The sequence below is a fragment of the Camelus bactrianus genome, chromosome 14 (genome assembly GCF_048773025.1).
Source record: "Camelus bactrianus isolate YW-2024 breed Bactrian camel chromosome 14, ASM4877302v1, whole genome shotgun sequence".
NCBI classification, from domain to species: Eukaryota; Metazoa; Chordata; class Mammalia; order Artiodactyla; family Camelidae; genus Camelus; species Camelus bactrianus.
The window spans coordinates 41,441,142-41,462,323 of NC_133552.1; positions in this window are offsets into that span (position 1 = coordinate 41,441,142).

Below are 21,182 nucleotides of genomic sequence, written 5' to 3' on the forward strand. Positions count from 1 at the left end.
AATTATGTCCCAGACAAAAATTTATACCAGAAGGATATAGACAGTGTCATAGATATTCAAATCCTATAAACCAATTCAGAACTAGTTATGCTAATGGTTTATGGATGTTAATTATAGAGTCTGGGCTCTCCTAATGTTAAGTTAGAGTCTTTTAAAAAGATAATATTAAGTTTGACTCCAGAGCATCTACTTATTCAAGTCTAGAAATTTAGGAGAGTTGGAGAAAAAAAGTGATTTCTATTTGTTGCTCTTTTAATCATTTACTGATATCCTAAAGCTATTCAAGTAAATTCACTTTTATTTAAAGCATATGGTGTATGTTCCTATATGACTGAAGCATTGTGCTGTACATCAGAAGCTGACACAACATTGTGAACTGACTATACTTCAACAACAACAACAAAAAATATATATATATATAAGTAGGAATATACAGACAATTTTAAAAATTAAGCATATGAACATTGTGTTACAAAATTTGATCAAGTTATTCACCCTTTTAATCTTTTGGCCCGATTAAAATATGTCTCACTTTTTAATCCACTCTTTCTATAGTTTCCTTACTTTTCCTGTGTATCTTCTACCCACCCTCTTGCTATTCCATTCCTAAAACCTCACTACCAAACAGTTGCTTGAGAATCTCCTCCACCAAGTAATGTGGAGGCCAAAATATTTTTATCCCTTTGTAATGAGATTTATGTTGGTTTTTCTAAACTCCAGTGATGTTATCTAATTTGATTGCTTGTCATAATCATTAACATAGCTCTTGTATTTAAGAACTAACCTAGTTTTAGAAGCCAGAGCTGCCATTTTGTTCTAATTGAGCATTCTTTCAATTTGCATATTCGTAGCTGTAATTTTTTTTTTACCTTGATAACTCCATTTTCTGGATTTCCTATTTTTGAACACTATGTATTTCTCGTGTCATTAAACATGCACCCCATTTTGTATGACATAGAAACTGAAAACTACATAGACTCAAGTTTCTGATAAGTGAAAGTTGGGAAATAAGACAAAAGCTGATAAGGATGGCAGTAACTCTAGACCATCCAAGGCACAAAGTGGATGCTTGGATATATGTTTGTCTGGGAACTCTCCTAATAGCTGAATCATTCTTCAGTGCTGCTGGGACAACTTTCATCTTCTGTGATAGGCTAAAAAGCATGGTGTATATTTCACATGCCTCTAATTAATTCAGAAATGCCTCTTTGCAAAACTAACCTTTAAATACAGTTTTACACATCTGACTAACTAAAGCCCTGAGTCACCAAGAACAGATTCAATTCACCCCTCCCTCACCCCACACCCCAGGTTAGCATCAGGGCCAGACTTGCAGGCGGAGGGGCCTCAGGCAATCTTTTCAGCCTCCCACAAAATAATATATTGAGTAATCACTCAGGGCAAGGATTAAGTTGTTGCAGGTTAAGAGGAACAAGAAAGAGTGGGCAGAGAATAATTGGGTTCTACTGAAAACTTACCTGAGATGCTTGTTTAAAATACTTTCTTTGGTGGAATATGACATATATTCCAGGATGCAGAGACTCAAGAGCTAAAATATTCAGATTTTAAAAGAAAGTTACATCATAGTTGACTAGATACCGCCTAATTTAAGGTTCATGAATACCAGGAGCAAAAAAAAAAAAAAAAAAACTTCTTGTTTTAAATCTAGAGGTAAATGGAAGTAGACATTTAAGGAGAAACATTTAAGAGTTACATAGAAGTAAAAAATAAAAATTTGTGGTAAGGACAAACAAATACAGAGTACATTTCACCCAGTTACATAACAGAAATACTAGATGAATGTAGCTATATGTTTCTTTTAAATCAATATAACCACACTTCAGTTCAGATATTGTGGATGTCCTTTTCTTCATTTCCTCTGATCTTGATTACTTGGTTCCCAGCATCTCCTTGCTCCAGTTCCCCTAAGCTATTTCCTACCTGTGCTTGGATCCAAGAGTTCCAGCCTCTGATTGCCCACCCCCACCCTAATAGGATGGGCAACCAACCATCCTTATCCATTTCAATATGCTTCCATATCTCCCACCACCCTCTTTGGGGAAGACTCATTTCCCCCTCCAGCTACTCCCAATGGGCGTCTGATAACTGAATTCGTCCTAGTCTTTCAGATCTGTGTGTATCATTCATGTGTGATCAATCATAAAGAATGATCTCAAATCTCATTCTATAGGAAGCAAATTTTAAGGAAACTCTCGATTGATTAAGTCATGTTTGACACAATAGTTTAAGTTATGTTCAACCAAATTACTTTCCAAGCATATAAAACAGCATATTAGATTTTTTTTTACATATTTAGCACCTCCAATTGATCTTGAAATCCTCTGTGAAAAGGCTGTGGATTACCCATATTTGGGTTTTTAAAGTCTTGCATAAAACCTGGTATAATGCAGGTACTGAATACAGTTTTTACCTTCATGAATAAAGTGGCAGTATTTACTCAGAGGCTACATTCATTTACTCATTTTATTTAAAAAATATTTGTCGAGTTCTCACTGTGCATTAGACACTAATACGTTGAGGAGGCATCAAAAAATAATACAGAGAAGTTCTCTGCCCTCTGGATCTTACATTGCAGCTACAGATGTAGGAGTGTAGCTCTTGTGAAAAACAAGTTAGGAATGTGCGGGTTGGGGAGATATCAAGGAATCACACTGTTACTCTTATGAAAACAGATGAGCTTCTAGAAACAGAGAGTGTATAAAGGGACAAGAAGACCAAAGACATAATTAGTGGCCACGGTTAGGGTTGTATGTTGCTTTTTTCATAACATTTTTACAGATGTCTGACTAAAAGTAGCAATTCAGATAATCATTGTTAATAAGTAATAGACATATCCAAAGAATACATACAATTAGATTTAAAAAAATAACATTTGATACCAGGGTACTATAAATATCATAATAATTAATCAATATTTTTTTAAAAAGCAACTAAGTTTAACTGACTGAAATAAAATTTTATCTCTTTTCTTTAAAAAGATAGTTAAAATAAAATATACGTATATCAAATATACCTCAATAAAGCTGTTAAAAAAGTATATGGTAACTATATAAGAGTGGATTTTATAGTTGAAAGTTGTGTAGCTAACACTGTGATATAAATGGTATGTTTATTTATAGATCACATTAGCACCATTTTTTGAGCAAATTATTTTATAGGGTAGATGTGGGTAAAGTCACCTGCAAAGTAACAATTCACTTCTTGTCTCCGAATTTAATACTGCCCTTGAAATGGCTAATTAGAAAATACTGAAAAATATGTCCTTATTAACAAAAAGCACAAAGCTGAAACTTCAAAATGATTATCTATAGAATTATACCAGAACATTGAAAATCCAAATTAATGTCTGTGAGATGTTCTTTGAATAACTCAAAATAGTACAGGTTTTCTATGACTTTAGACTAAGGTATTGTAATTTCCCATTTGGTGGTCAGAGTGCCCAGGTTTAAATCCTGCCTTTATTCCCCAGGGATAACTTAATTCACACTGGACTAATTACTTGATATCTTTACATCCTCATCCATCTCATCTGTAAAGTGGGGATAATAAGGCTGTCTGGATGATTAAATGAGATAATCCACGGAAGGTCCAACCTGACACATACATACATATATCCTGATTTTTAACTTGCACATGGGATCATATAACATGACTTATTCTAAACCTTTTTCCATTTAATAATGCATCTTATAGAGTGGGACTCAATAAATATTTGTTGGATGAATAAATTGACTAAATGATACTGGCACCCAGGAATCACCATTATTTTTCAATAACATTATTAGACAGAAATATGGTGATAGATCCAGTAACTTCTCTTTTAATGGACACTGAATCTCTTACCCTTCTGAGTTTCTATTGTTATTATTAACATTATTAGTACAGTTAATTCCTCGACTGCATTCTAGAGGCACAGGACTTTGCTTTCACTCACTTTCTGTAATGGCAAACTGAAAACGACACTGCCCAGGTTCTCTTGCAGTGAGGTTCTGGATGGCAATAAGTTCCCTGATGGGAGGTACCCATGGGAGTCTTGTAAGGTGTGTGAGAGGCAGAGCCTTTTATCTGCTTTACCTCTGGTTTATCTCTGATGGCTGTGCATCCCTGCTGGGTGCACATGAAAATGCTTGGGCCCCATTCATGCTCCGTGTGATCAAAGGGCAGCTCTAGAGAGCAAAACGCTGGCCTTCCCTTGTGCTAACCATGCTGTAGTGCTAGGCTTGCATGACGTCCGTGCCACTGGGGTGGTGCTGGACAGCCTGGCAAGGGCCATTCGTTAGGAAAATCAGATGGGAAAAAACCCCAGAAGCTTCTCTGCTATTGGAATCCCCTCCATGTTTCTCCAGATGTTTCTAAAGACATCCATTCTGCAGAATACTGTTCTTGGAAGAGACAGAAGGAAAGACAGCATCACCATCTACTTTATTTACCCTACTTCTCTCTCTCTCTTCTTCCCACACTGCCTTATGAGGCGATGATTCTCAGGTTCCTCCCTCTACCTGTCAGTGTCTCTCAAACTGCTGGTTGAAACACCTTAGAAAATTGTGCCCACAAGCCTACTTCAAAAAATAAAACAGACTAGAATAGATTAGAAAATATCAGGACATATTAACGTTCAAGTATTATTTCAAGAAGTTTTACTTTCCATTTTAAAACATTTATTTAGCTATGGTCATATATTCATTTTATGTATACCGAGTCATGAGATAAAATGCATTTTTTTCTGAGGATTTTGGCCCAAATATGTGAAAGTCACTGTCCTATATCCTCACCACATTTTCTGGACAACAACAGGTCTTTGCATTTAGATTATAACAAGAAGAGATATCCTCTCTTCACTTTGGAAGAAATTTGATGTTATGATTCCTCTTGGCTTCATCCTGATATGTTGATGAGCATCAAAGACGGGAAAATTCATTTCCTCCAAACGAAATTTGTCTCTCAGAATTAATGTCTTGCTGCAAATTCCTATTATGAATATCAGAAACTGAATAGTGACTACTTTCACATTCTTGCTCTAATAATTCTAAGCCTGCTGCCCTCCCCCTTCCCATTCCCACCTCAAGTTCCATATGGACACAGGGGCCAGTGGGAGGATTGTATGGAGGTCAGCAGAAGGAAGTTCAAACAGAAAGCATATCCCAATATTTCAAAAACATAATTCGTGCTGCCCATCATTCCACAAGTCCCTCTGAAATGATCCCATGAAAGGGTGATTTTTTTTTTTTTTTTTGGTAAGAGTTCTTGTTTAATGCACTGGCATATCAATCATCTCTGATTTATCCTCTTATAGAACATCCTTCACCATATTCAGGACTCTATTTTCTTTGTAATACTGGGATAAATATTTAGCCAGTGGAAGAGACACTAGGGTAGGTCTTGATGCACATGGAGAATTACTCTGTGTGTGAAAGGAAGTAATTGTTATCAACTATCAGAAAGAAGAGAGTCGAGAGGAAAGAGATACCAGCTGAGGAGGAAAATCTTTACTGATGATTTCAAAATTTCCATCTTTAAATCTATCATATCAAGTAATTATACAAAATCTCTTCCCTGGGAATTTTAAAACCAGTAGTAGGAATATAAATATTACTGAAATTATTAAAATTTAATATTCGAATCTCCTGGGCACATACATGTAGTCTGCTTTTATTTCCTATCTCCATCTAAGTACCGCCATTCCCTTCTCCCAAAGACTGCTTTGCCATTGCCGAGTTTTGTAACTCAGGACAAGTTTTCAAACTCTTTAAGTCTCTATGTCCTCAACTGCAAAATACCAGTAATAATAACTGTCTCCAAATCTGCTGGGTGGATTTAAAATGCTGGGTGTGTATGTTTTTGACACATTTTCTTTTCCTTCTCTCTTTCTTTCTCCTTCTCTGCCTCCTCCTTCTTGGAATAAACCAGCCCAACATGGCACCCTAGCCTCACATGGTAACATTGCTTATGTGGAAAGGCAGATACGTTTCACGCTCCTTACAATGGAATTTCAAATAATTTGTGGAACATCATCCATTTTACTAGAAGTTACCTGTGTGTGAACTTCAAGACACCTAGTAAGTTTCGTTGCATTTGTCACTCACAAGTGAGTTTACAGGGAAAACTGGCAATGAGATGAGAGCCGTGATGAGTACTGGGCACAGGCAGGAAAAAGAATTTTCCCCTCTAACTGAGCCATAAACGACTATTCTGGGACCCATTTCCCTTCTCTGGCATTTTACAAATTAATAAGCATTATTTTTAAGAGTAGTTTTAGTTTTACAGAAAAATTAAGCAGAAAGTACAATGTACCCCTACCCTCCATTTCCTCGATTATTCACGTCTTACATTACTGTGGTCCATTTGTTATGACTGAAGAATGGGTATAAATACATCGTTATTAACTGAAGTCTATAGTTTACGTTCAGGTTTAGTCTGTGTTATATAGTTCTATGGGTTTTGACAAGTGTGCAGTACCATGTGTCTACCATTACAGTATCATACAGATACTATCCTAAACTTCTCTAGTATTTTAGTTGTTGGGACAACTTTTCAGTCTGTCTGTCTGTCTGTCTGTCTCCCTGCCCCACCCCATTTGCAGAATCTAGATGGGAAATATGTGGTGGAGTAAGAAGTGAGAAAAAATTAGGAATCTATATATTCTCTTATTTATGCAATAAATTGTATTGAGCATTTCCTATGGACCAGAATTTTGCTAAATATTAGGAATAATGCTGTGAATAAACAAACAGACCAATCTACCAGGTAAAAAATGTTAGGAAAAAAGTCACAAATAAACAATTACTAAACATGGTAAGCATTATGATGAGTGTTATGAGAAAATATAGCACAGATTGATAAAACAGATGGATGTATCAGGGAAGTGTTCTCTGAAGAAGTGAGACTTTAGGTGTGAGTAGACCTGGAGTGATCCACAGCCAGAAAAGCTCAGAGAAGAGTGGCAGTTAATGGCACTAGAATGCACATATGTTCAAGCCCTCAACCCCACAGTCATACCAACTCCTCTGTCGCTCTGATCTGTCACATCCACCTTGATGGCACTCTGTCCTCTCCCTTTCTCTCCAAGGCCATTGTCACTCCCTTGTCCAAGCTGACCATCAGCTCTCACCTGGACCACCACAGCATTGCTGAGCAACTCTCCCTCATTTCATTGTTAGCTTCTTTCACAACCCATTCTAATAAAATAATCAGAACAATCTTTTGAATCGGGGAGGGTAAAGCCCAGTGGTAAAGAGTGTGCTCATCATGCACAAGATCCTGGATTCAATCCCCAGTATTTCCATTAAAAAGTAAGGAATAAATAAATAGACTTAATTATCCCCTAAACCAAACAAAAATTTAAAAAAAAGAACAATCTTTTGAAAATTTGCGTTTAACTATTTACTATGATAATGAAAACGTTTCTATGATTTCCTCTAACACTAAGGTCCAAACTCCTCAACCTCATTTCCACAGCATCTAAATGTGATCCTGACTGCCTTACCCTCACCCAATTCTCTGCCTTATTCACTGCTTGCTACACACACTGGCTTTTTTTCTGTTTCTTTAAAACCAAAATTCCTCTGGTCATGTCATTCTCTTTGCTTGGAATACTCTTCCTTGTATTCTTTACTTGTCTCATTCCTTATCATCTTTCAGGTTTCTGACCTGATGTCACCTTCTTCCTAGACCACTCTATCTAAAGCAGAAGCTCAAATAAGCAATTGTGGTTATTTTCATTATAGCACTGATTAAAATCTGAAATTATTTTAACTTGTTTATAATCTTCTCACCATAAACAAACTGAAAACAGAGATCTTAACTATCTTTCCCCTCCCCCTCAGCCTCCTCCTCCTCCGCCGCCTCCTCCTCCTCCTCCTTCTTCTTCCTCTTCCTCCCCTTCCCCTTCCCTTTCCCCTTCCCCTTCTCCTTCTCCTTCTTCTTCTTCTTCTCCTTCTTCTTTCTCAGAACCTAGCAGAGTACCTGGGACATAGGTTGTGTCCAAAAAAATACTTGTTGAAAACAGTACATCACATCTTATGATATCCAGAGAAAGCAAATTTGTTCCTTTCACCAAGACTAATAGTAAATGAACTTAAATAACTCAGTTGTAATTCATGAATTTTAATTGCTTTCTTCCTTCTCTTATGTCTCTATTGTGTATTGGTTTTCTTCAGTAATGGGTACTGTGTTTTCAATATTAAAATTAAAGCATCCCTTGTATTAATTTTAAAAAGAAGTGCTACTTCATCGTTCTCATAGCTATTGTTAATCTGTTTATCTTATTATTACTGGTGACATTTTCTTAGATCTCTTATCTGGTATGGTATCCTAATTTCAGAACTTATCTTTTTTGTGAAATATTCTCTAATGAAGAAACACTGAAGTCAGGGGACTTGATTTTAAATTCTAACTGTGATCTGGAGAGAAATCATATAGGCTTGGGACTCAGTTTCTTTATCTGTTGAATTCAAGATTGAATTGGAAGATACCCAAGGCCCCTTCCAACCCAAATGAATTGTTTTAGAATGTTAGGGTATAGTAGAGAATGAGAGAGCTACATGACAAATCAGGGCAAACACTGAGCAGACATCAAAAAGAGAATGAAACATAAATAACCAGCAGGACACTTCAGTGATAGCCTTACCACTTCTAAGTCATCTAATAATAACTTGTACTTTGTCATTCTGGATTACACTGTGGTCTAGGATATTGCAATACTCAAATGCTAAGGTAGGTCACCACCGTCAGTCCCAGCCACAGTAATAGCATTACATAACACCTTTCATCTCTGGCTCTCAAATCACTTGGTAAACATCAATTAAACCGCCAAACCCTCCTATACTAGTATTACTGTGCCCATTTAACAGATGCCATATTCTTGTTTAAACCACAAACCAAAGCTTTCTCATTTTCAATCAGTAGACTTCCTCAGGTTAATAATGAATATGCTAGCAGAGACCTGGGATGGAATTCAGGGAATGCGAATTTCTATATGTGGTACTGCTGTGCCGGTGGGTTTATGGAACTGCGTGTGGTGTCTGTGAATGTGTGTGGGTGTACAGAGAGTGGGTGAGTATGTATGATTATAAGTGTATGTTGCCTTTGGGAAAAACTAATGCATATGAGTGTGTGCCTGCATAAATATAAAGGTGTGTGTTCTGTAGACACTTGGTTTTTATTTTCCTTCTGATTAAAAAAAACCTTTAGCTGCACTGCACACTTCTGGCAGTCCCTTCACCATCCTTCATGTTCTTTTCTGGTATCCCTCTCATTTCTCTGCCATTTCTTCTTCCTCTGCCAATCCATGGTCAGAGATCTGCCCTCAAGCTTTTATTCTCACCCAACATACTCCCTCTGGTCCTCTCGTGCTCTTGACCATGGATTCATTGACTCCCTGTGTGCTGATAGTACCCATATCTATTCCTATAGTTGACTCTCTCCACTGGCCACACATCTCTCTCGACTTGGATATCCCCCCATTATCTTAAACTCACTCACTCTCTCTCCCCTGCACCCTAAACCTCTTTTTTTTCCCAATCGTCTTAGTAAAGATTACCATATAGATGCCCAACACAGAAATCCAGAACACATCCTTCATTTCTTCCTTTACCTCACCTTCTATACTCAAACACCCAGTAGGTCCTGCTTGCTCAGTAAGATCCTGTTTCCAGTGTCTTCATTTGCTTGATTCCTCCTAATACTCTTGCCATATCTTGCCCTATTTAAATAACCACCATTGTCTGCTGCCTAGATGATGACACAGGACTTTGAAAAGTTCTCTGGTCTTGATGTCGAGGTGACATTCTGAAGACAATAACCTGATTGTGCCTACCCTTCATAAAGCCCTTCAATGCCCTCACCACATTACTATTAGAATCAAGTCCAATCCTGGCCATGATTTTCAAGGACCTGCATGACTTGACTCCTGACAACCATATCGTGATCATTACTTGCAATTTCTCCTTTCAAATTCTACCAACCATATAGATGTTGAATCTCTGTCTCCCTTTATATACATATATACATATATACATATATATATATATATATATATATATATATATATATATATATATTTACATTTCACTCTAATTCTTCTACACCTCCCCCCTATTCTTTGCTTAGTGAATTCCTACCTTTTCTTTAAGGATCAGATCAGCAGTCATGTCCTCTAACAAAATCTGCCCTGTTTTTCAAGGCAGCCAACTATGGCTTTCAGAACTCACTGTGGACCACTTATCACACAGCATCATTATTATTTCTGTTTGTGTGATTTTCTTCCCCCCTAGATTCTAAGTTTGGGGAAGGCGGAAATCATGTCTATTTTTGGAACACTGTATTCCAGGGCTGGCAGTGTTCCCGACACATGATAGATGCTTTGTAAATATTTATTGGATGGTTGACTAACTGAATCAGTGACCACACCGAGCTTGTATAAGTAAGTTGGTGAGGTCACTGTTTCATATGAAGCTTGTGGGAGTAAGGAAAAGCTAAGGAAAATGGGCCAGACCAGTGTTGCTCTAAACAAACCATATCATTCTAAATAATCCAAAAGCACTAGGTCACTCAGTCTAAACAGTGTATTTTAGTAGACAAATATTTAGTATGTCCTTAAATCTCCCACTCCATGCCAGGTGTGACTGTCATGAGGCTGGTTTCATGTGTGGTTTATGAAAATAATCTTAGATTGGCAGTCCTGATCATCAGCACACCCCAGCAGGCGAACTCCCCTACCTGGTCCTGTGTATCTCTCCAAAAATGATGAGGAATCCCTGGAACTGTCCACGTACAGGTGCAAGCATGGATATTCCTAGCCAAACAAGCTTACTCAAGTTTCTTGAAGCTGGCACATGCCTATTCCTGGGATCTGACTTTTTGAGGACTGACTGGGCCACTTTTAGGTCAGAAGATTTACCAGACGGCAAATATTTGAGGGAGGTGAGGACTGAGTATTGAAGCAAGGTCTGGGACTTCCAAATTCATGGTGAGGCAACTCATGGAGCTGGTGAAGTGGGAAGAGAAGGGCAGGTAATCAGGGAAATAAATCAGCAGTGGATCTCCTAGGGCTCTGAGAAGTCTATTCAATTTGCATCTGGCATCCAGGTTGTTAGGAAGTATATTTGTCAAGGTAGAAAGGTATATTTTATTTCATAGTTTGTCAACCTCTTTGTAGCCTTTAACAATTTAAACATGTTGTGTGGATCTTCAGTTATACTCTTGTCTGGGCCCACCATTGTTGGGGGCTGGCTTGCTATTCAAAAACAGTTCTTTTCTAGAAGATTTTTGGTCTTTGTACAATAGTGTGAAACTAGTTATTAAAGGGTCCCTTACTTTCTTGACAACTGTCAGTAATATTTTGTACCAAGAGTAAAATATATTTCAGTTACACCTCAACTCAAATTATGGTTTTTGTCATAACACAGAAACCCAGTATTTATAGGCTTTATCTGTATTTTGACCTAATTTAACTATTTACTAAAGAGTTTAGCAAGTTCCCTGATGCCAATTATTATGGTAGGGAAGAGACTGAAGATAATTTGCATCATATCTTGCTTTTGTTTGTTACTTTGGTACCACTCCTTTTATAGGATTACAATTGCCATGTTTCAGCAGTTTCTCATTATTTCAAAATTCCCTTCTTGGTAAAAGGAAGCCAGAGTTTCTATTTCTTTGTGTGATAAAGTTTTATTTTGGTACAAGCACGTCATGTATATCAAATAATAAACATTTTTAGAATTTGCTGGGCACTGAGTAAGAACTGTGTAATATTTAACTCATTTAGGTTTTACAATACTTTGAGATAGATAGTATCACTATTCCCATTGTATGGATGAGAAGACATGGGCAAAAAGCTGCAAAGCAACTGGCCCAAATTTACCTCCATGTAGCTATAAATATCCAAGCAAGGACTCAAGTGCAGAGAGTCTAATCTAGTGACAGGGCTCCCGCAAGAGTGTTTACTTGCTTCATTATTTTTTTCTTTCAGTTTTTTTGGAAGTTTACTTCTTAAGGACATAAATCACTGGCTTTTATTTAAAAGCTAGGAGCATAAAAATAGAATTTTAATAATTAACAATCATTAAAGGAGCAATTATAGACTCTGCCTCGACAACTTAAAAGAGCTTAAGTTTTGCATTGCATATTTTTGATTTTTGAAAACTTTTCATATACTATATTCGACTTTGTATAAATATTATACTTTATATCTAAGAAGCAATATATTTTGATCAAGAAAGAGGACCTGCTACCATGTTGTTTTCATTTTTTTTTAACATTTTTTATTGATTTATAATCATTTTACAATGTTGTGTCAAATTCCAGTGTTCAGCACAATTTTTCAGTTATTCATGGACATATACACACTCATTGTCACATTTTTTTCTCTGTGAGTTATCATAACATTTTGTGTATATTTCCCTGTGCTATACAGTGTAGTCTATTCTACAATTTTGAAATCCCAGTCTATCCCTTCCCACCCTCCACCCCCCTGGTAACCACAAGTCCGTATTCTCTGTCTGTGAGTCTATTTCTGTCCTTTATTTATGCTTTGTTTTTGTTTGTTTGTTTGTTTTTGTTTTTGTTTTTTAGATTCCACATATGAGCGATCTCATATGATATTTTTCTTTCTCTTTCTGGCTTACTTCACTTAGAATGACATTCTCCAGGAGCATCCATGTTGCTGCAAATGGCATTATGTTGTCGGGTTTTATGGCTGAGTAGTATTCCATTGTATAAATATACCACTTCTTCTTTATCCAGTCACCTGTTGATGGACATTTAGGCTGTTTCCATGTTTTGGCTATTGTAAATAGTGCTGCTATGAACGTTGGGGTGCAGGTGTCATCCTGAAGTAGATTTCCTTCTGGATACAAGCCCAGGAGTGGGATTCCTGGGTCATATGGTAAGTCTATTCCTAGTCTTTTGAGGAATCTCCACACTGTTTTCCATAGTGGCTGCACCAAACTGCATTCCCACCAGCAGTGTAGGAGGGTTCCCCTTTCTCCACAGCCTCTCCAGCATTTGTCATTTGTGGATTTTTGAATGATGGCCATTCTGACTGGTGTGAGGTGATACCTCATTGTAGTTTTGATTTGCATTTCTCTGATAATTAGTGATATTGAGCATTTTTTCATGTGCTTTTTGATCATTTGTATGTCTTCCTTGGAGAATTGCTTGTTTAGGTCTTCTGCCCATTTTTGGATTGGGTTGTTTATTTTTTTCTTATTGAGTCGTATGAGCTGCTTATATATTCTGGAGATCAAGCCTTTGTCAGTTTCACTTGCAAAAATTTTCTCCCATTCCGTAGGTTTTCTTCTTGTTTTATTTCTGGTTTCCTTTGCTGTGCAGAAGCTTGTAAGTTTCATTAGGTCCCATTTGTTTATTCTTGCTTTTATTTCTTCTAGGAGAAAATTTTTTAAATGTATGTCAGATAATGCTTTGCCTATGTTTTCCTCTAGGAGGTTTATTGTATCTTGTCTTATGTTTAAGTCTTTAATCCATTTTGAGTTGATTTTTGTATATGGTGTAAGGGAGTGTTCTAGCTTCATTGTTTTACATGCTGCTGTCCAGTTTTCCCAACACCATTTGCTGAAGAGACTGTCTTTATTCCAATGTATATTCTTGCCTCCTTTGTCAAAGATAAGTTGACCAAAAGTTTGTGGGTTCATTTCTGGGCTCTCTATTCTGTTCCATTGGTCTATATGTCTGTTTTGGTACCAATACCATGCTGTCTTGGTGACTGTAGCTCTATAATATTGTCTGAAGTCTGGGAGAGTTATTCCTCCAGCGTCTTTCTTTCTCTTCAGTAATGCTTTGGCAATTCTAGGTCTTTGATGGTTCCGTATGAATTTTATTATGATTTTTTCTAGTTCTGTGAAATATGTCCTGGGTAATTGGATAGGGATTGCATTAAATCTGTAGATTGCCTTGGGCAGTGTGACCATTTTAACAATACTGATTCTTCCAATCCAAGAGCATGGAATATCTTTCCATTTTTTAAAGTCTTCTTTAATTTCCTTCATCAATGGTTTATAGTTTTCTGTGTATAATTCTTTCACCTCCTTGGTTAGATTTATTCCCAGATATTTTATTACTTTGGGTGCTATTTTAAAGGGGATTGTTTCTTTACTTTCTTCTTCTGTTGATTTATCGTTAGTGTAAAGAAATGCAACTGATTTTTGAACGTTAATTTTGTAACCTGCTACCTTGCTGAATTCTTCAATCAGCTCTAGTAGCTTTTGTGTGGACCTTTCAGGGTTTTCTATATATAGTAACATGTCGTCAGCATATAGTGACACTTAAACCTCTTCTTTTCCAATTTGGATCCCTTTTATTTCTTTCTCTTGCCTGACTGCTGTGGCTAGGACTTCCAGGACTATGTTGAATAGGAGTGGTGATAGTGGGCATCCTTGTCTTGTCCCAGATTTTAGTGAGAAGCTTTTGAGTTTTTCACCGTTGAGTACTATGCTGGCCGTAGGTTTGTCATATATAGCTTTTATTATGTTGAGATATGTTGCCTCTATACCCACTTTGGCGAGAGTTTTTATCATAAATGGGTGTTGAATTTTATCAAATGCTTTTTCTGCATTGATTGAGATGATCATGTGGTTTTTGTCCTTTCTCTTGTTGATGTGATGTATTACACTGATTGATTTGCGTATGTTGAACCAGCCTTGTGTCCCTGGGATGAACCCCACTTGGTCATGATGTATAATCTTTTTTATGTGTTGTTGGATTCTATTTGCTAAAATTTTGGTAAGGATTTTGACGTCTATGTTCATCAGTGATATTGGCTTATAATTCTCTTTTTTTGTAGTGTCTTTGCCTGGTTTTGGTATCAGGGTGATGGTGGCTTCATAGAATGAGTTTGGGAGTATTCCCTCCTTTTCAGTTGTCTGGAAGAGTTTGAGAAGGACTGGTATGAGTTCTTCTTTGTATGTTTGGTAGAATTCCCCGGTGAAGCCGTCTGGTCCTGGACTTTTATTTGTAGGGAGGTTTTTAATTGCTATTTCTATTTCCTTTCTAGTGATCGGATTGTTCAAGTGTTGAGATTCTTCTTGATTCGGTTTTGGTGGACAGTATGTTTCCAGAAACTTGTCCATCTCCTCTAGGTTATCCAGTTTGGTTCCATATAGTTTTTCATAATATTCTCTGTTTTCATTTTTTTTTAGGAAAACCAGCTGAGTTACATCGGAAAGAATTCATGATAATAATACATCCATACTTAGAGGTTTCCTTTTTCATGCTCTGAGGGAGACATGATTTGTTTAGATATTTATAAAGGGCAGCAGTCACCAGCATAGGCAACTGAGGTTCCTGTCTGCAACACGAATGAATTAATGTCAGCACCCTTGAAAAAGTGAGTCTATTTAGCTAAAGGAAACAAATCTGAATGGGTCAAGTGGTATGGTGGTGCTTTATTCCACAATATGTGTGCACATTTCTTTAGAAACTGGAGTAGCCCACGTTTATTCTCAACAAGACACCCACACGTGCTGTGAAGGGAGTTGTGCAATTTCCATTAGCTGTCTACATAACAATAATTACCTCACATTCCTATAAAGATTGAGAATCTTGTTATACAATTTTTTAATATAATTGATCCCAAAGAAATAATCTGTGAGGGTATGTAACAGTCACCTACTTGATAATGTAAAAAAATCCATTTCACATTATGTGACCTTATTTTGCAAGCCAATCACTAAGGAAAATATGTTAGGCATTTCCAATACAACATAAATAGAATGTCATAATCTATAGAGTAAGAACTGTCCTGAATGTTAAGAAGGTTTCCATATTTTCTTCCAATACAAACACAGAAGAATATTATTTGGCCTAGATCAGTTCCTCTTATATAAATTAGACTGGAAAATTGCATCAGCTCTATTTAGAAATATCCACAAGAGAGATACTCTGATTATTGAGGTCACTGCTGTGACTACCGTAGTGACTTAAAAACTAGTCTCACAGTTAGGAAGTTTATTATGGAAAGTAATTAAACTTAGCCAAATTTAGGAGAAATTAGAGATAAAAGCTAAAAATCTTTTGTGTTTCTAAAATCAATAACTAAAAGATAAAAAGCAAAGTATGTATATTTTCATTACAAAGGATCTTTCATCAGTATGAGTTTTAGATTTACATCACTTTCCTCATTAAAAAGGGGACTCATTTATTTTAAGTGCTTGAAAAGGTGTATGATTACCTATTCCTACTTAGGAAGGATAGAACAGAGTTAATTTAAATACAGGTGGTACCAGTTATACATGTACACACTTCTTCCTATATCTATAACTGTATATATTTGTATATAGACACACACAATATATATATTTATATATATATATGCACACAATATATACTCTATATGTATATAGTATATATATGTGTGTGTGTCTGTGTGTGTGTATACACACACAATACAAATTCCTGAGACCCCCCCCAACTATTTTCAGCTTTAATTAGGATGCTAGGAGATGATTTTTATAAAAGGATATTTTAGAACAATGGTTCCCAGACATTTGGATTTAGTAAAGTACTATCCCTCCTTTCTCTCCCTTCCCACAATACACACACACACACACACACACACACACACACAAACACACCTGTGGACTAACAATAGGTTGCCATCTTTTAGTTTTGTCACCTAAAGCCACTAAAAATGAAACAAGACACAAATATTAAATATTCTATTACACTCTCATTGCCATTTCGTTGGTGGTCAAAGGGCACTGAACATGAATAAGAAGGACATAACCTAAGAATATTGGATCATTCTTAACTAAAAAAGAACAACTGATAAGTTTACACTATTTTTGACCGGGAAGCACAACATTTTCTTTCTGTTCTTCTCTTGCTTCATGAATTGGGGAATAGTGTTCAATTCCCTACTCTAAGCAAAAATGCCTTTATTCCTCCTCCTCTCTTTCTCTTGCTCATTTATTTATTTATTCATTCATTTGATTTATAAATAAACTATCTCTTAGATGACAGGCTCTTTTGTAGAAATCAGGGGTCCACAATGAATGAGAGAAAATTCCTGCCTCATGCAGTTTAGTCTTAGTGAGATCAGTTAGAAAATCATGTTGGTTCTCCCACCATTATATGTGTTTCCAATATGTCTAGTTGTGTGTTTCTGCTGCACCACCAGCTCCTGTCTAGTTTATAGCACTCTTCTCCTAACTTGTCTCCAGGATTCTATTTTGTGGGCCCACCCTGGCTGAAGTCTGCTTTTCTCAGTGTAGCCAGAGAGATACCATATGATGTACACATATCGTCGAGGATTGCTAATTATATGTAACTTTTGCATCCTGCTACACCATCAAAGGCACATAGGCCCACTCCTACCTTTTCTAACATCTCATTCTCTAAAATTCAACCATACGGACTCCCTTTCTGTTATTCTTACATTCTGTACTTACTATGATTTTAGGGACTTTCCATTAGCTGTTCCTTTGCCTTTTCCCCAGGTCTGTAGGAAACAAAATATTCCTACTAAAATGTTCCAGGAAAATAATTATCTCACATAAAAATAAGTAAACAGAAGGGGTGTGTTTTGAACTGCTTATTTCAGTTTCTCATCAGGGGTACTCTTGGAACTTAGATTCTAGCGGGGAGAGAAAGAAAAGAAGGACAATACATATGTAAAATACATATAATACAAAATAGTGGTAGTCTTACGGAGAAAAATGAACCAAGAAAGGGGTACAGATTGGAGGTGTATGTTCACCTTGACATAGTGACATGGTAATTGCTCAAAAAATATTAGTATTGTTATTAGTGTTTTCCGTTATTGTACTGAATGGAGATTGGAAAGATGTCAGATTCAAATTTCTTATCTCTTAAGCAGTGATGTCACTTTATAAGTATTATAATGGAAAGTTGTGATTAAGTTGGGAATAAGAAGGTGCATATTAGATTGGGGGAATCAGTCTCACTCCTCTACCACGTTGTTCAACAGCGTGAAGAAGTTGCCCAAGGTAATGAACATTTCATTCCACTTTCATCCTTCCCAACCACATTTCTTATTCTCCTACTTTATTTCCTGCTCTCTAGTAATTGTCATCATTGGGTAATATTCAAAAATAAAGAAAATCTTTAAACTATGGGACAAAGATAAACGCAAATTGGAGTTAGCCCTAAAGGAATTTACTTTTTGACAAATAGAAATTCATTATCAAAAGTGAATCAGCTTACCAAATAAAGGATAAACATTAAAATGAGATAATGTTACTAAAGAATTAGGCAAGACAATGTTTTCTCTCCCAGCATGGCAAAAAAATCTTTAGTATAAAAGTTGTTTGCCCGTAACTTTTCAAGAACCTATCAACCATAAACTATTACCGTGCGTCAACTATTATCTGATGTAAACTTTTATAGACTCTTTCATAGAGTTAAAGTTGACTTGAATCTCATGTCTAGTCATGAAGTCAGTGCCTATTAGCTGTATTTGTATTTGATATTACATAATATGCATCAATTGTTAGTTTTTTCCCATGTTTCTAAAATAGCATGGCCAGCTGTTATTAAATCAAAGATTTTAATTTCTCAAAATAATTTTCCCAGTTGACACAACATTGTAAACTGACTATACATCAATAAACTATATATATATATGTAGATATAGATATACAAAAACAAATAACAATAATTTTCCCCCTCTAACTCAAACCCACAGACACATTTTCAATAATTTCCTTACTTCCACTTTACACATGTATCCTGGTAATCACCTAAGTCATTTAAAACACATGAATAAATGTTAACATTATTTTACTATGTAGTTGCAGTGGTTTTATTTTTATATTTGCAATATTTAAATTTTTTTTAAATTTCTAAGCCTTGGAACTATTCAGTAGCAATAAACCCTTCATTTGTCTTTTTAAAAACTTGTCTAGAAATAACTTTAAAAATCCAGCATGATATGATCATTTAAAAACAGGAATAAAAAATGTGAGATTTCTTACATTCTTATAATTCCATTTTCCTTTCAAATAGTAAAACTCCTCTTTCCTACCCTTACTACTATACCTTACAGTAACACTGATTTTAAAATGTGTGGTTTTGTTTAGATTTATAGTAAGCAGTACCAATGAGAATGATAGAAAATTCTACCCGCTTTGTCTTGGACATACCTCCTAATTTGTACAGTGTTTGATATTTTCCTTTTAGATAATGTATTTTCTTCTTGTCCTCCCTTTCTGCAAATTTGCACTGAAATAAACTTTTAATTTTTTGAATAGCTCCATTTTTTCCTTTTGTTCTTTCAAATGCTGCTTTCACTACCTGTCTCCCCAACTTCCTTTTCTGTGCCACATTTTAAAGTTCCGGTTGGCTTGCTTACCAACAATAATAAGAAAGAGGGATGTTTTAGATTATGGTTTGCATTGAGAGGATATCCCTGGATCATTGCACATTTGATTTAATATGAAAATTGTATTTGGAGTCATTTGATTTGCAGAAATAACAAGCCTAAATGCTTCAGTTTCTAATGGTAATTAGTTTTCAACCCAGACAGTCTGGATAACTATATATTTACTGCCTTGTAAAGAACTATCATAACAAGCCCTTAAGCATTATTTGAAAATTAATAAACTAAAGTAGGAGGAAACCCTTTACTTTCCCATAGCAGCATGAACTGAGTTATATTATTTTATTGCGAAATTTTGCTTTTCAATTATAGGTTTACTAAATTAAGAGGCTTGAAAAGCATAAAAAACAATTATTAGTTTCTTAATACTGTAGATGACTAATGCAGTGAGTCCCCTTTACTGTATGGAAACAGGGTTTTTTTTTTGAGAAAATTATTCCTTTGAATCACCTGACAATAAGCCTTGATTCAAAAATAAGTTTTATTTATATTATATTAATAGAATGCATACATATTTAAGTGGGTTTTCCTACTTAGGTAAAAAAATAAATCTTACACAAGGATCTTACTCTTAATCTCTTTTCATGTTTATATTTTCCTTATCAAAAATTGAAATTTACCAGTAGAGAAACTTAACTGTTAAATATCTTCAAGTATGCAAGAGATTCAGAAGTCAGGATTTGAGCTGAATAGCAATTGCCATTGATGACTGTGTTAGTTTTAAAAGATAAAATTATGTCTAACTTGGGTTAATTACTTAGAAGAGAGTGTGGAAGACAAAAATTACTTAACCTAATTCTCACCATCTTGAAGTGAGGATGGAAAGCCAGTGTTAACACCGCCCAGCAGAAAAGAGAAGTGTGGCTCAGACCCAGCACTGTGACCCTGGATCGGCCAGAATGCAAGCTTTTTAGAGGTCTGAGGTCTGACTCTATGTGAATGTTGTGTGCGTGTGTGTGTGTGTGTGTGTGTGTGTGTGTGTGTGTGTAAATATGTGTGTTACAGCCAGAAGAAAGAGCAAAGATTATGCTCTGCAGAGACTCATTGGGAAAGGTGAAGTGCGGAAGAACTTGTTCTTTCTTCTATTTTTCGCCCTCCTATCCCAACTTCAGGTCCACATATTTATTCTGTTGATCTTTATGGCCCAATGGTGAAGAGCAAGATATTGCTACAGACAGCCAGGATTCAGATTCTGGCTTCAAAACTTACCAGCTGTGTGATAATGATCAAGTCCCTTAACCTCTCTGTGACTTGGTTTCCTCACTGACAAAATGAAGATAATCTCCCAGGATTGTTGAAAGAATTAAATGAGTTATTGGGCATGAGGTTCTTAGGACATAGCCCAAAACACACAAATTAGGATAACAGGGTCTCTGCACATGACACTGATTTTAAAGATGAAATTCTCATTCTAACAGAATCTATTTGTACTCTTTGGAGTACTTTTAAAATATGTAGTTTCCTAAGCCATAAGTCATTTAGTTGTGAAAAAACAAGAAGGGAATAAGTTAAAAAAAAAAAAAGAGTTGAAAAAGAAAAAGAGACGGAAGATGTGAATTGTTGAGTAGAATGTCTCTAAGCATTAAACTGAGTACTTTTAATTTTCAAACAGTGTCCCTGAGTTGCTAAGGGAGGAATGAGACCCAGGTATACATTGGCATTTGAATAGGAAAAGTTGCTAAGGGAATGAAATGAGGTCAATCAATTGATCAATTAATTCAAAACACAGAAGAATCATAAAAGAGTTAGCTTGATCCTCAGTGAACAATCATAGTGAAAGATAAATTCACCATTTCAGAACAATGAAGAA